The sequence below is a fragment of the Chrysemys picta genome, chromosome 15, assembly GCF_011386835.1.
Source record: "Chrysemys picta bellii isolate R12L10 chromosome 15, ASM1138683v2, whole genome shotgun sequence".
NCBI classification, from domain to species: Eukaryota; Metazoa; Chordata; order Testudines; family Emydidae; genus Chrysemys; species Chrysemys picta.
The window spans coordinates 1,159,568-1,171,969 of NC_088805.1; the positions used below are offsets into that span (position 1 = coordinate 1,159,568).

Consider the following 12,402-nt stretch of genomic DNA (forward strand, 5'->3'; position numbering starts at 1 on the left):
TTCAGCCCCTTCCCTAGGAGCTGTTTCCTTGGTAAAGCCCTGAGTCAGCAAGGCACATGCTTAAGTTAGAAGTAGGGTGCAGCTCCTTCTAGGCCGACTGCTGAATATTCCCAGCTCCTGTGATGTGCTCCTCTAGTTATTCCTTTTCTCTCACTCCTAAGGAGATGAGCCGTTCCCCACTTCAGTTAATTCAGTTTCATTTCACTAGTACCTGTGATGGCAGATTCCTGCTAGTTCTCCAACTGGCCATAGAGTCTTTCAGGGTAGACAAGACCTGAACTCCTTTTGTACAAAACAACAGGAGGACGTGAAAACAAACCAACACTTTCAGGCAGTCTTCAAACCATTCTGCTCTAGTGGCATTTTTCACCCACTTTGCAGAGGTCAAAGCACTTATGCACAGGCTTTATTTAAAATCAATGGGACTTTTAAGTCTTTATTTAAAGTTAAACAGATGCATTAAGTGCTGGCAAGAATATAAGAACCAAACTGGGTCAGATCAATGGCCCAGCTAGCCCAGTACCTGTCTCTGACAGTGGCTGGTGCCAGGTGCTTCAGAGGGAAGGAACAGAACAGGGCAGTTATCGAGTGATCCAGCCCCTGCCATCCAGTCCCAGCTTCTGGCAGTCAGAGGCTTAGGGACACCCGGAGCATGGGGCTTCATCTATGACCATCTTGGCTAATAGCCGTGGACAAGGCAATGGAGAATCATCCCACAGCATCTCAGTCCTTGGTATGGAAGGATCATTCATCTCCATGAGTCAAAGGGGAATTTATGGCTGTAATTATTCAATCCTGGGCTTCCCCAGACTGTGGGTGAAGTCCTGAGCTCCTTACTCAGTCCCTACTTAGCCAAACTCTCCTTGATGTCACATTCGCCAAATGTGGGGAACTCTGACCTCAGACCTGGACGTTGCTGCTTGCTGGAGATGAGGTGTTTTAGTTAAACACACACCAGAGCCCCATCCTGGATGCCAGGAGCGAGCCACCTTCCCCTCGCCATCGCTCAGTCAGCCTTTCCTCAGTCTAGCACCCAGGCAATGTGGCTTAGGGCTCAAGCTTTGGACTGGGACTTAGAGAACCTGAGTCCTAGGCCCGGCTTTGCCACTAGTCTGCTGGTGACCTTGGGCAAGGCAGTTCTTCACTCTGTGCCTCAGTTTCCCCAACTGATGACACCAACCACCTTTATAAAATGCTTTGAGACCTAGCGAGGTGGTATTCAAATGTGGCCACTGATTTTGGTGTCTGGGGGCTGATTTCCAGAACTGAAACCACCAGGTGCCATGGCTGCTCAGCTCTTCTGGCCGCCCCATCTCAGCAACAGGCTTGGAGGGGCTCAGGGGCGTGTGCAAGGGGGGGGGCAAGCAGGGGCATCCCCCCCGCAATCAGTGCAGGCCCAGAACTCCTCCGGGGCTGGGGCAGGGAGATGACAGCTCCTCCAGCCCCAGGAATGCAGGGGGAGATCCAGCTCCTCCTCCTGGCTGCCGCGGGAGAGCAAGCTCCACTGGCCCCGTGGCTGCAGCAGGGAGAGCTGCAGAGGGCACAGAAAGTGACCCTCCAAAAGTGGCCAAATTTGTATTCCTGTGCGTGCTCCTGAAGGGGCTGGAACAGTACAGCAGTACCTCCCTCATTGATGCAATAAGCTGAGTCTAAACGTCACAGATAATTGGCATTCCCACCACCTCTGAGAGTGCCCACCCCCAATCACAGGGACCAGAGTATTAGAGAGATGTCTGGGGATGGGAATGTAGCAATGGCCACTTTAAATCAGACCTGAGTCCATGTAGGCCGGCAGCTTGGCTCTGACAGCGGGCAGCACTAGATGCTTTAGACAACTGTGCAAGAAACCCCCTTGTGGACAATTAAGGAACAGCCTGCTCCTCGGGGAAGTTTTTTGACCCCAGTAGTTGGCTTGTGCCCTGAACCATGAGGTTTAAATCCCGCGCTTGGTGTTGCTTAGCCTAACTAATGTATCGGGGTGCTCACTAGCCATAGGAATGGCAAGGCTTTTTTTAGACCACTAGAAAGGAAGGATAAGCTCTTGGGGCCTGGGACTCTAGTATGCGCATGACATCCTGGCCCTATTGTAATCAATTGAAGTTTTGCCATTGACAGGTCCGGCTCCGGGCACCAGCCTGGCAAGTAGGAGCTTGGGGCGGCCACTCCGGAGAGGGGCGGCACGTCCAGTTATTCGGTGGCAATTTGGTGGACGGTCCCTCACTCCCGCTCGGAGCGAAGGACCTCCCGCCGAATTGCCGCCGCAGATCGCGATCGCGGCTTTTTTTTTTGGCTGCTTGGGGTGGCCAAAACCCTGGAGCCGGCCCTGGCCATTGACTTAAATAGGTCCAGGATCTCTCACTACAGCTGTACAGGGCACATTGGAAACACACTCCTGACTGAGCCCCTGGGTGCTGCTTAATCCAAAGAGCAGTAATAATGGACCTGAGGGGCTGAATAGCCAGCTAGGCCATAGGCCCTCCTTAGCTGTGCTAGTGGTCTGCAGGGCATGTAGGGCAACTCCCTCGTAGAACATTGGGAACCAAGGGTATGATGTAATAGTCTGACCAATAATTCCCTTCTCTTACAGCATCCACGGCTCGCCTGGGCCTTGGGGCACATGCTCTCCCGAGCCGCTCTGCCAGTTCAGTCCCTCGCGCACAGGCTCCTTGGCCTTGCAGAACTCTTCTGGTTCTGGCCCTGCTCACATGCCAGCAGAGCTTAGCATTTGGTCAGCTTGATCCATTAGCAGGGTTTCGGCTGGAGCCAGGACTTTGGCAGCTCGCCTCTGGGACCAAGGCTAAGAGGTGCTTTATGCAAGGTGTAACGTGCAGGGGCTGTGGAACACGGAACTTGAGTTTAGCTCCTCAGGTACCTGAAGGGGTGGAATCCACTGACCTTAAAATCCTGGCAGAGCCAGAACAAACTTGTTCTTGATAATGGTGCTGATGAGCTGTTTGCTGGAGCACCTAGCGGATGACAAGGTTGGGGCCCCATTGTGCTGGTGGTATGCTAACATATGAGGTGAGATTTTTTGATGGTTTTTATCGTTGGCCTAACTCAGGTCTCATGGTTAGTAATGGCAAATCTCTCCATCACTGCAAGCCAGTGCTGAGAGCCCCAGAGTAAATGCTAGGCCTTGCCCCAAAGGCTAGAGGGTGAGGCATACCAGGTGGGTTGAGATGCATAGGTGCTACAACTCAGGGTGCAGGCGGTGCAGTAGCCCCCCCTGGCTTGAAGGGGTTTCCATCATCTACAGCGTTTGCAGTTTGGTTCAATGGCTGTCAGCCCTTCTCTTCCCCCCCCCCCCCACACTATACACATTGCTCCAGCCCCCCTGTCGAGATGGCGCAAGAGGATAATGGCAATAACACGGTGTGTGCAATTCTTGCTTGGGCTTGAAGCACCAGTGGGAGAGGGGAGGAGCCGGGTGTTTCAGAGGTTGAGAGAGATGAGAGCCCCACCGCTATGGTCTCTTTTAACATGACTAGAATTGGAGGGTATGTGAGGTTGTAGGCAGCTGGCAAGTTCATTTTGAAATTGAAACAGAGAGGGGCTGAGCTGTGAGCAGTACAACCAGACCCATAACGAATTCCGAATGAGGTGAGAGCTTTTGCTTCTCTAATCTGGCAGACTCAGGAGCCTACTCCAAAAGGAAGAGCAGAAACTGCATCTGCCCTCTCCTTCTTCCTCTTTAGCTCATCCACGCTTTGTTTAGTCAGACATGAGGCTTTTTGCCTCTCCAGAAGAACCTTGAGAATATTCTGTGCATGGCCTTGGCTAGCCTGCTTCAGCTCCACTGCCAGATCGGAGCTAAATGCTGGAATTACTGGGGGAGGTTCTCTGACCTGCGTTATACAGGGGATCAAGACCAGATGATCAAAAGGGGCCCTCCTGGCTTTAAACACGCTGAATCTAGCCTGGGGATTTGCCCCAATACAGCCATCAGTGTAGCTGCACAAATACAACCTCCAGTGAAGAAGGTCAAGCTGCTATTGGCATTGGGCGAGTTTACCCTGACTTCAAGCAGAAATAAACTCCCCCACAGCAAGTAATTGCTATACCTGTCTACACAGGAGTGCAGCCACATTGATAGTTGTAACCAGGGCAAATCCTTAGTCCAGACAAGGCTATCAATGAAGATGGGTATAGAACTGTTGAAAGGCAGAGAATAATCAAACTACCACTTCCATTTTAATGAGTTGTTAGCCCAGAAACCAGGAGGCCAGGCCAGTTATTCTGATCCTCTTTTATCTTTGTTATGATTGGTGCCTAATTTGAACAACACCGATTTACCATTTTTGAGATCTGTATTCCAAAGTGTCAAAATCCACGTGGAGAGGTCCAAGAGGGTGGAGAAATCAGCTACAAAACTGGGGCTGAGTTAATGGGAAGCAACTCCAGTTCCCAGGTTGATGTTATATCCTGAAAGCCATGCAGAACTCCTTCGGGGTTCGGACGGGGAGTTCACTGGGCTCAGCTGAACTAGACAGAAACAGGATCAGCTGCATATAGGGCACCAGTGGTCCTGCAGGTTCTTCAGCCAGTGTGAACTGCAGAGAGGAACCTATTCAGCAGGGCAGAGATTCAGATTTCAGCGATTTGCAGTCTGGAGAAGAATGTTCCTATTGTTCCAGATGGTCTTAATTTTCGTGTCTGGCACTGCTCTGGCTGAGACCTCTTGAACCACGGGTGACTTGATTACAGCCCATACATACCTGTCTGGGGAACAAATATGTAATAATTGTCTCTTCAAGCTAGCAGAGAAAGGTCAAACACAATCCAACAGCTGGAAGTTGAAACTAGACAAATTCAGACTGAAAAAAGGTGTACATTTTTAATGGTGAGAGTAATTAATCAATAGAACAATTTACAAAAGGTCGTGGTGGATTCTCTATCACTGGCAAGTTGTAAATGAAGATTGGGTGTTTTTCTAAAAGCTCTGCACTAGGAGTTATTATGGGACCGGTCTCTGGCCTGTGTGATACAGGAGGTCAGACTAGATCAGGGGTTCTCAAACTTCATTGCACTGTGACCCCTATTACTACATGATCCCAGCAGGGAGGACCGAAGCCTGAGTCCACTTGAACCCCGCCGCCCCAGGTAGGGGGGCCAAAGCCCAAGCCTCACTGCCCCAGGCTGGGGGGGGGGAGTTGAAGCCCAAGGACTTCAGCCCCAAAAGGGGGCCTGCAACTTGAGCCCCACCACCCTCGGGCTTCGGCTTCAACCCGGGGCAGTTGGGATCAGGCTTTGGATTTAGCCCTGGGCCCAGGCCCCAGCAAGTCTAAGCCAGTCCTGGTGACCCCATTAAAATGGGGTCAGGACCCACTTTGGGGTCCTGACCCACAGTTTGAGAACCGCTGGACTAGATGATCACAATGGTCCCTTCTGGCCTTGGAATCATTGAATTTAGGGGAGTCAGGCCCCCTCCTTTGAAAAAAAATCTCACTCCAAATTCTTTAGACTCCCTGGCTTGAGCCACCCTCTGTCACCTTCCCAAATCCGTATTAATTTTAAAAAGTCACTCAGCCCACTCAAATGGTTTTTCCTTGTTAAGTGAGAAAATTGCACCTCCCTCATCGGGGAGGGTGTATTACTGAGAAGTTAGCACATTGCTCTGGAACTCTGGAGAGCTGGCTTCTATTTCTGGTTCTGCCATTGGCCTGCTGAGTGACCTTGGACAAATCGCTTCATGTATTTGTGCCTCAGTTTCCCCCTCTGTAAAATGAGGGCAATACTACTCACCTTCTTTTGTAAAGCTCTTTGAGAGATACTGATGAAAAGCTCTATGTAAGAGCGAGGTGTTGTTATTATTCCCTCTCTTAGAGCTTTGCAAGTGATGCATCACACTGACGACATGATTGATGCTGTCTTCCGATGGGCTCCTACCTGGTTTAGATCTACCAATCCAGAGATGACAGGCTTTGTTATGAGGGGCAGCATGATCTAGTGGGTAGGGCATGGGCCTGCAGTTCAGGAAATCTAGGATCCATTCCAAGCTCTATCACTGACCTGCATTGTGACCTTGGTCAAATCATCTCTCTTTGTTCTCTTGTCTATTCAGATTTTAAGCTGTTTTGGGCAGGGGCTGTCTCCTATGTCTGTGTAGCACCCCGGACAATGGGGTCATGCTTTCAGGTGGGATCTCTAGCTGATACAGTAACACAAATGAATAATAGGTGCTTCTGGGGAATTTAAGCAAAAATCTTGAACTCCAAATTGACACAGGTGGTTCACTCTTTATTCTGTGGCATCCTCTCCTGGAGTGGGGATGACCATATAGACGCTTGGGCTAACTCACACAGGAGTTTTGCAAGAATTGGTGATAATTTCTGGGATTTTAAAAATCATTTTTCTGCCAAGCCAGTGTCCACTCTCACTCCCCACATAGAGTGATGGCTTTTGGAGCTGATCCTAGAATCTCTGACTCCTGTTCATATGTCTTTGATATTGAGAAAGAAAACAGGAAAGATCCTCTGGGCAAAGACTTTTCTAGACAATGTAGCAGATTTTAAAGTTATGCATCAAAGCTTAATTGATGGATTAAATCACAAACTCCCATTGAACTTGGAGAGATTAGTGTGGCTAAATCCTCTAAGTGGCTTTGGAAATAACACAATCCAGCGCATGTACCAGCTCAATGGAGTTTTTACAGCAAGTAGCATCTGCCTGTGGCAGGGGAATTTTTGGTATCTATTATTAATTATTAGTAATTACAATAATACCAAGTAGCCTCAACTGAGCTCAGGGTCCCATTGCACTAGGTATTGTATAGATGCAGAGAGAGACAATCCTTGCCACAAAGAGTTGACAAAAAGACTTTTCCAAGGTCACTCAATAGGTCAGTGGTAAAACCATGGTTAGCATCTAGGCCTGCTAACTCCCCCCAGGGCAGTAACCATTAGGACATGCTGCCTGCTAACTCTTCAGATTGAAGATAGTGCCTCAAGCGGAGTCTGAGGACAAAACGTGATCCCCACGTTAGTGTGGGGCCTGCCAGTTGAGATCCCCTGAAGAGGCCCCTCCACCAACAGCTGCCTTTGGTTTTTTCTTGCTGCTAACAATCCTTTTGTCCATGTCGAGTGGAGCATCCCACAATACAGCTGTTTGAACTGCATGCACAAGGTGGGGTTTTGTGTGCACCCTGATGCAGTGGCAGCTAGTGCGGGCACAGTTAGCGATGGGAACTTACTCCACCCTGGAAGCTGCTGCTTGACCACGTCCTGCTCATTGACATTTAAATCAGATACATGAAACAAACATGCTGGACCCAGTGGACACCCCCAGGGTACAATCCAGCCATGTGCTGGGGCTGTGCGCTCAGGCTCAAAGAAACCCGAACAAGTCGGAGTATCTTCGTATTTGTACAAATGGTTTCCATTGTTTGTTTTACTCACACCGCCTTCTCTAGGGCCAAAGTAAAGTGAGATCCAGTCTTCTCATGGCCACCATCCAGGAGCTGAAATATCACAAGTTCAGCCCTTGCCTCATTTGGGCTAGTTGAGACATTACAAAATCCAGTGAAAGAGGTGAATGCAAAGCTAATGAGTGAGAAGGAAGCGCAGTCTGGTGGATCTGGCACTAGACTAGGAAACATGGGTTCTATTCCTGGCTCTACTCTCTGAGGTTGTAAACTCTCTGGGGTATGGACTCTCTCTGTGTTTGTACATTAACTAGCATAGTGGGGCCCAAATATGATAGTAATACAAATGATTAATAATAGATACCAAATGCCTCACACAGATGCTACTTACTGTGAAATCCCCATGGATCTGGTACATGCACTGAACTGTGTTATCCCATGGATGGTAATAGTTTAGGTAAAATGATTCCTAGCTGCCATCCTCTGTTCTATAATATTTGCTTTTTGTGGCACAGGTTGTGGCAAAGGGGCGAGGCCTGAGTTGATTGGGCATTTGTAACACCTGCCATCTTGGCATGTACACTGGGGAATAAACCAGGAACCTCCAGAGCTTAAAACACCATGGCTCCAGGACTGACTCATAGCCTGTACTCCACAGGCACACAGGGGGCTGCAGTTACATGTCTGCTCCTCAATCAGCACTTGTATCACCTTCCCTGGGACACGACATCACGTCCAGATTCACCCCGCCCCCAGCTGTGTGCTGTGTGCTGTGGCTGCCATCAAAGGTGAAGCTGCAACAACCAGCCAAATTGGGCTTGTGCTCTGTTTTTTTGCTTTGTGAGGGTGAATGGAGCCCTAACCAGGGGCGGATATGCTTTTTTCCTTAGAAATATCAGCAGTGTTCACTGAAGCCTTCCTTCTTTTGCTGAAGAACTTGTCGGGTGACTCAGAAATGCCAGTTGATAGCTTTTCCCGCCTTTAGCTGAAGGAAACACATGCTTAGATCTTAGCACAAGTACAAAGAAAGTGAAAGCTGATTCATCGAGGGGAGAGTCATTTTCATTCAGACTGTTTAATGACCTGTTTTACTCAAACACTCAGGAGGGAAACTGGCTGCTGTCAGAATCCCACCATCTCTCCAGTCATCCATAGAGCCTTCTGGGGTAGGAAAGAGTTGAATTTCGAATACAAAGTGGGAAAGAACCAAGATGAGAAAATAAACATTAAAACTCCCCTATCTTTCATATTGAATATGCATAAGCATCTAGCACAGAAATAATTAATAGTGATACCAGAGCTCATCTAGGGCTTTGCATCAGCAGCACTCAAAGTGCTTTACAAAAGAGGCCATGCTCCCACTGGACAGACAGGGAAACTGAGACACAGCGAGAAAAGGAGGGGGCCTTGATCCCTGACTTGGATCTCTCAGTGCTACTGCAATAATCAAACTTTACAGGCCTTCTTCTTCTGTAATAAAGAAGCAAATTCACCTTTAAGGCCAATGAGTGATCCAGCAGGATGTCAGAAGGCAGGCGCTGTCCCTTTATGCTTTTTTAAAGGTGCTCCCCTAACTGATGAGCACTAGCCATGACCTGAGTAAATATCTCACAGACAGCTGCCTGGGTCTCCTCACTGCAGCTCAGAGTGCTGTAATGTTTGGCATCAGAGGCATTCAGCTCGGAATCAACTTCAGAATAATTTGCTGTTGGAAAGACTTGAGGGAGTTACCTGCATATCAAGGACATTCTTGTATTCTCTATAATATCCCTCGCTGGGGTGGTGAATGACTCCATAAAACATTACGAGGTTCACAGGCCACAGAATGTTTGCTTAAATCTTTGCTGTCATTTTTATACATCATCCTATAGATATGCAGTTTAAGCATTTGTATAATGGCATTAACCCCTGCCTGACTCTCTCTCTCTCTCTCTCTCTCTTTTTTTTTAATTTTCTTTGATGTTCTAATATTCCTTTGCTGACATTGATCAGACCTGCCTGGGGACAAGGTAATGTGCTCATGTGTATATAACTTTTATGCTTTCTCATAGGACAGGGCAATTTGGAACAGAACCACAGAGTCCAGTATCACGTTCCCTTGCCACATCTGGTTTAGAAATCCTCTTGAACACAATGTACCTGTGAGACTCATTGCCACAGGAAGTTATTGAGGTTAAGAACTTAGCAGGAGTCAAATAGGGACTGAACATGTATGTGGATAACAACACCATCCATAGTTACAATAGTAAGATTTTTTTTAAAAATCCCATGAGTTTTAGAGATTGCAAATTCTTTGGCGCCTGGACTGTCTTTTTTGTTTTGTACAGTGCCTAGCACAATAGGGTCGTGGTCCTTGAGTGGGACCCCTAGGCGCTAGCACAATAATGATAATCCTCATGCTTCAGGGCATAAGCCAATTGCTAACTAAAGGGGTCAGGCGGAAACTTTCCCTGGGGGGAAGATTATCCCACGTGTGGCTACTACAGGGTTTCTTGCACCTTCTGTGGGGGATCTGGTACTGGCCCTCATACATGTGGACTCTGGACTGTTATACTGCTGACTGCCACTGGCTTGCTGGATAACCTTGGGCAAGTCACTTCCCTCTCTGTGCCTCAGTTTCCCCATCTGTAAAATGGGGATAATGATACTGACTTCCTTTGTAAAGCACTTTGAGATCTGATGAAAAGTGCTGCATAAGAGCTAGGTGGTATTATTTAGCAATTCCTATTTTGTCTGAGAGCAGCCAATCCAAAATGCTTCAGACAAAGCCATACAAATCTCATGATTCGCCTTGTTGTGTCATACTAAACAGGGTGTAGGAGGGAAGATCTTCCTGATCCCAGTTAGTGATTCACTTATCATAAAGACTGAGGCTGGGAAGCATTAGGGTCTCGTGGTTAGGGCATTGCAATAGCCCTCTCAAGATCTGGATTAAATTCCCAGTTCCACAATAGACATCCTATGTGATGCTGGGCAAGTCACTCAGAGGATAATAACTCTGTCGCATAAGCTTAACCTACTTATTACAACTGCAGATGCTCTTTTTTTATTCATATACATGTCCAGCCCTTTTATGAGTCATGCCAAACTGGCTGCCACCACACTATCTGGTGGCAGTGAGTTCCACAGGCTAAACCAGGTTTATGTCAAAATCTATTTCCATGTATCCATCTACATGTTAGCCCCTCCTTAGCACAGGCCAGGACATTTCAGGTGATCATTTATTCAGCTCTAGCCACTCACTGCAGCCATCCTGACAGTAGGAAGCTGAGGCCAAATTTCAGCTCCACATCCTTCATCTCTAACACAAAAACCCATATTAATTTCTGTGTTAAAATTAAAACTCTGTGTAACAATATATGCACATTAAGTGTGGTCCTCGCAGTCAGTCCTGCAAAGTTATGCAGCACTGGTAATCAGGACTTACTTCACCCTTCAGTGAAATGCAGCCTCCTCTGGGACAGGTTGTGGCCACTGTGCAACAGCATAATATTGTGCAGGAGGGCAGCTCATCAGGGCAAGGCAGGAACCCAAAGAAAGCCCAAACTAGTGCTATTTGGGGAAAACCAAAGGTCTCAGCATTTGTGTTGTATGTTTCACTGTGATTTGGATGCCTTAGGGGGCCAGATAACTCAGGGTCAGCTCTTCCCATCGGATTTCCACTGTCCAGGAATAGCAATACAGTGGGAGGATCAGAGCTTGGGTTATTTCAGACCCATGTATATGGCTCCTTGGAGCATTACAAAGCCAGTGAAAAATGTAAACACAAATACTTTGGCTACAAAGACTCAACCATGTGCCCAGCCCTACTAGACAATAGTTTAAGATAGGAAGCAAAGAAGAATTCCTGCAGAATTCAACAGGGAGATTGTAGGGAGGTGGGACATAGACACCCAAACTGAAATGGAGCAAGAACACCATCGCCTTTCCTGATCAGTGCCAGGGCTCTTCAATGACTCTGAGTGGTCAGGGCTTCGGTTTTACATTTCACTAAGGAATTGGCATCTCCTCCTGTGACAGGTTCAGTCCCAGAGATCCTCTTGGGACTGTCGCCTGATGTGCTGAAACTATTTCTGAGCCTGTTTTCCCTGCCAACGTGGGACTCCAGAACCTGCCTTGTTGAGCCAGACATGCTAGTCTGCTGCAACACAGATTCAGGGTCTGGGCCATACCCCCAAAGCTACAGACTTTAACCAAAAACAGCTCAGCAGGTTACCTGTCTCCAGCACCCAGACACCTAGACCCCAATAGGATCCAAACCCCAAATAAATCCGTTTACTCTGTATAAAGCTTATACAGGGTAAACTCATAAGAATATAAGAATGGCTGTACTGGGTCAGACCAAAGGTCCATCCAGCCCAGTATCCTGTCTACCGATAGTGGCCAATGCCAGGTGCCCCAGAGGGAGTGAACCTAACAGGTAATGATCAAGTGATCTCTCTCCTGCCGTCCATCACCACCCTCTGACAAACAGAGGCTAGGGACACCATTCCTTACTCATCCTGGCTAATAGCCATTAATGGACTTAACCGCCATGAATTTATCCAGTTCTCTTTTAAACCCTGTTATAGTCCTAGCCTTCACAACCTCCTCAGGCAAGAAGTTCCACAGGTTGACTGTGCGCTGCATGAAGAAGAACTTCCTTTTATTTGTTTTAAACCTGCTGCCCATTAATTTCATTTGGTGACCCCTAGTTCTTATATTATGGGAACAAGTAAATAACTTTTCCTTATTCACTTTCTCCACATCACTCATGATTTTATATACCTCTATCATATCCCCCCTTAGTCTCCTCTTTTCCTTGTCCACCCTCTATAACACTGATAGAGAGAGATGCACAGCTGTTTGCTCCCCCCAGGTATTAATCACTTACTCTGGGTCTATTAATAAACAAAAGTGATTTTATTAAGTATAAAAAGTAGGATTTAAGTGGTTTCAAGTAATAACAGACAGAACAAAGTAAGTCACCAAGCAAAATAAAGCAAAAACATGCAAGTCTATGCCTAATAAATTACAAAACTGATTACAGGTAATATCTCACC

The 12,402-nt window shown here is 47.5% G+C and overlaps 1 protein-coding gene across 1 annotated transcript in view; it reads right to left on the reverse strand.

Annotated features, from left to right (window-relative positions):
• The window catches only part of HORMAD2 (HORMA domain containing 2), a 143,696-nt gene continuing 131,294 nt past the window's right edge, over positions 1–12,402 (reverse strand). Inside the window, exon 14 of the mRNA XM_065568149.1 lies at positions 1–4,719. The gene's annotated coding sequence lies outside the window, so the exon portion shown is untranslated. The remainder of the gene's footprint in view (positions 4,720–12,402) is intronic.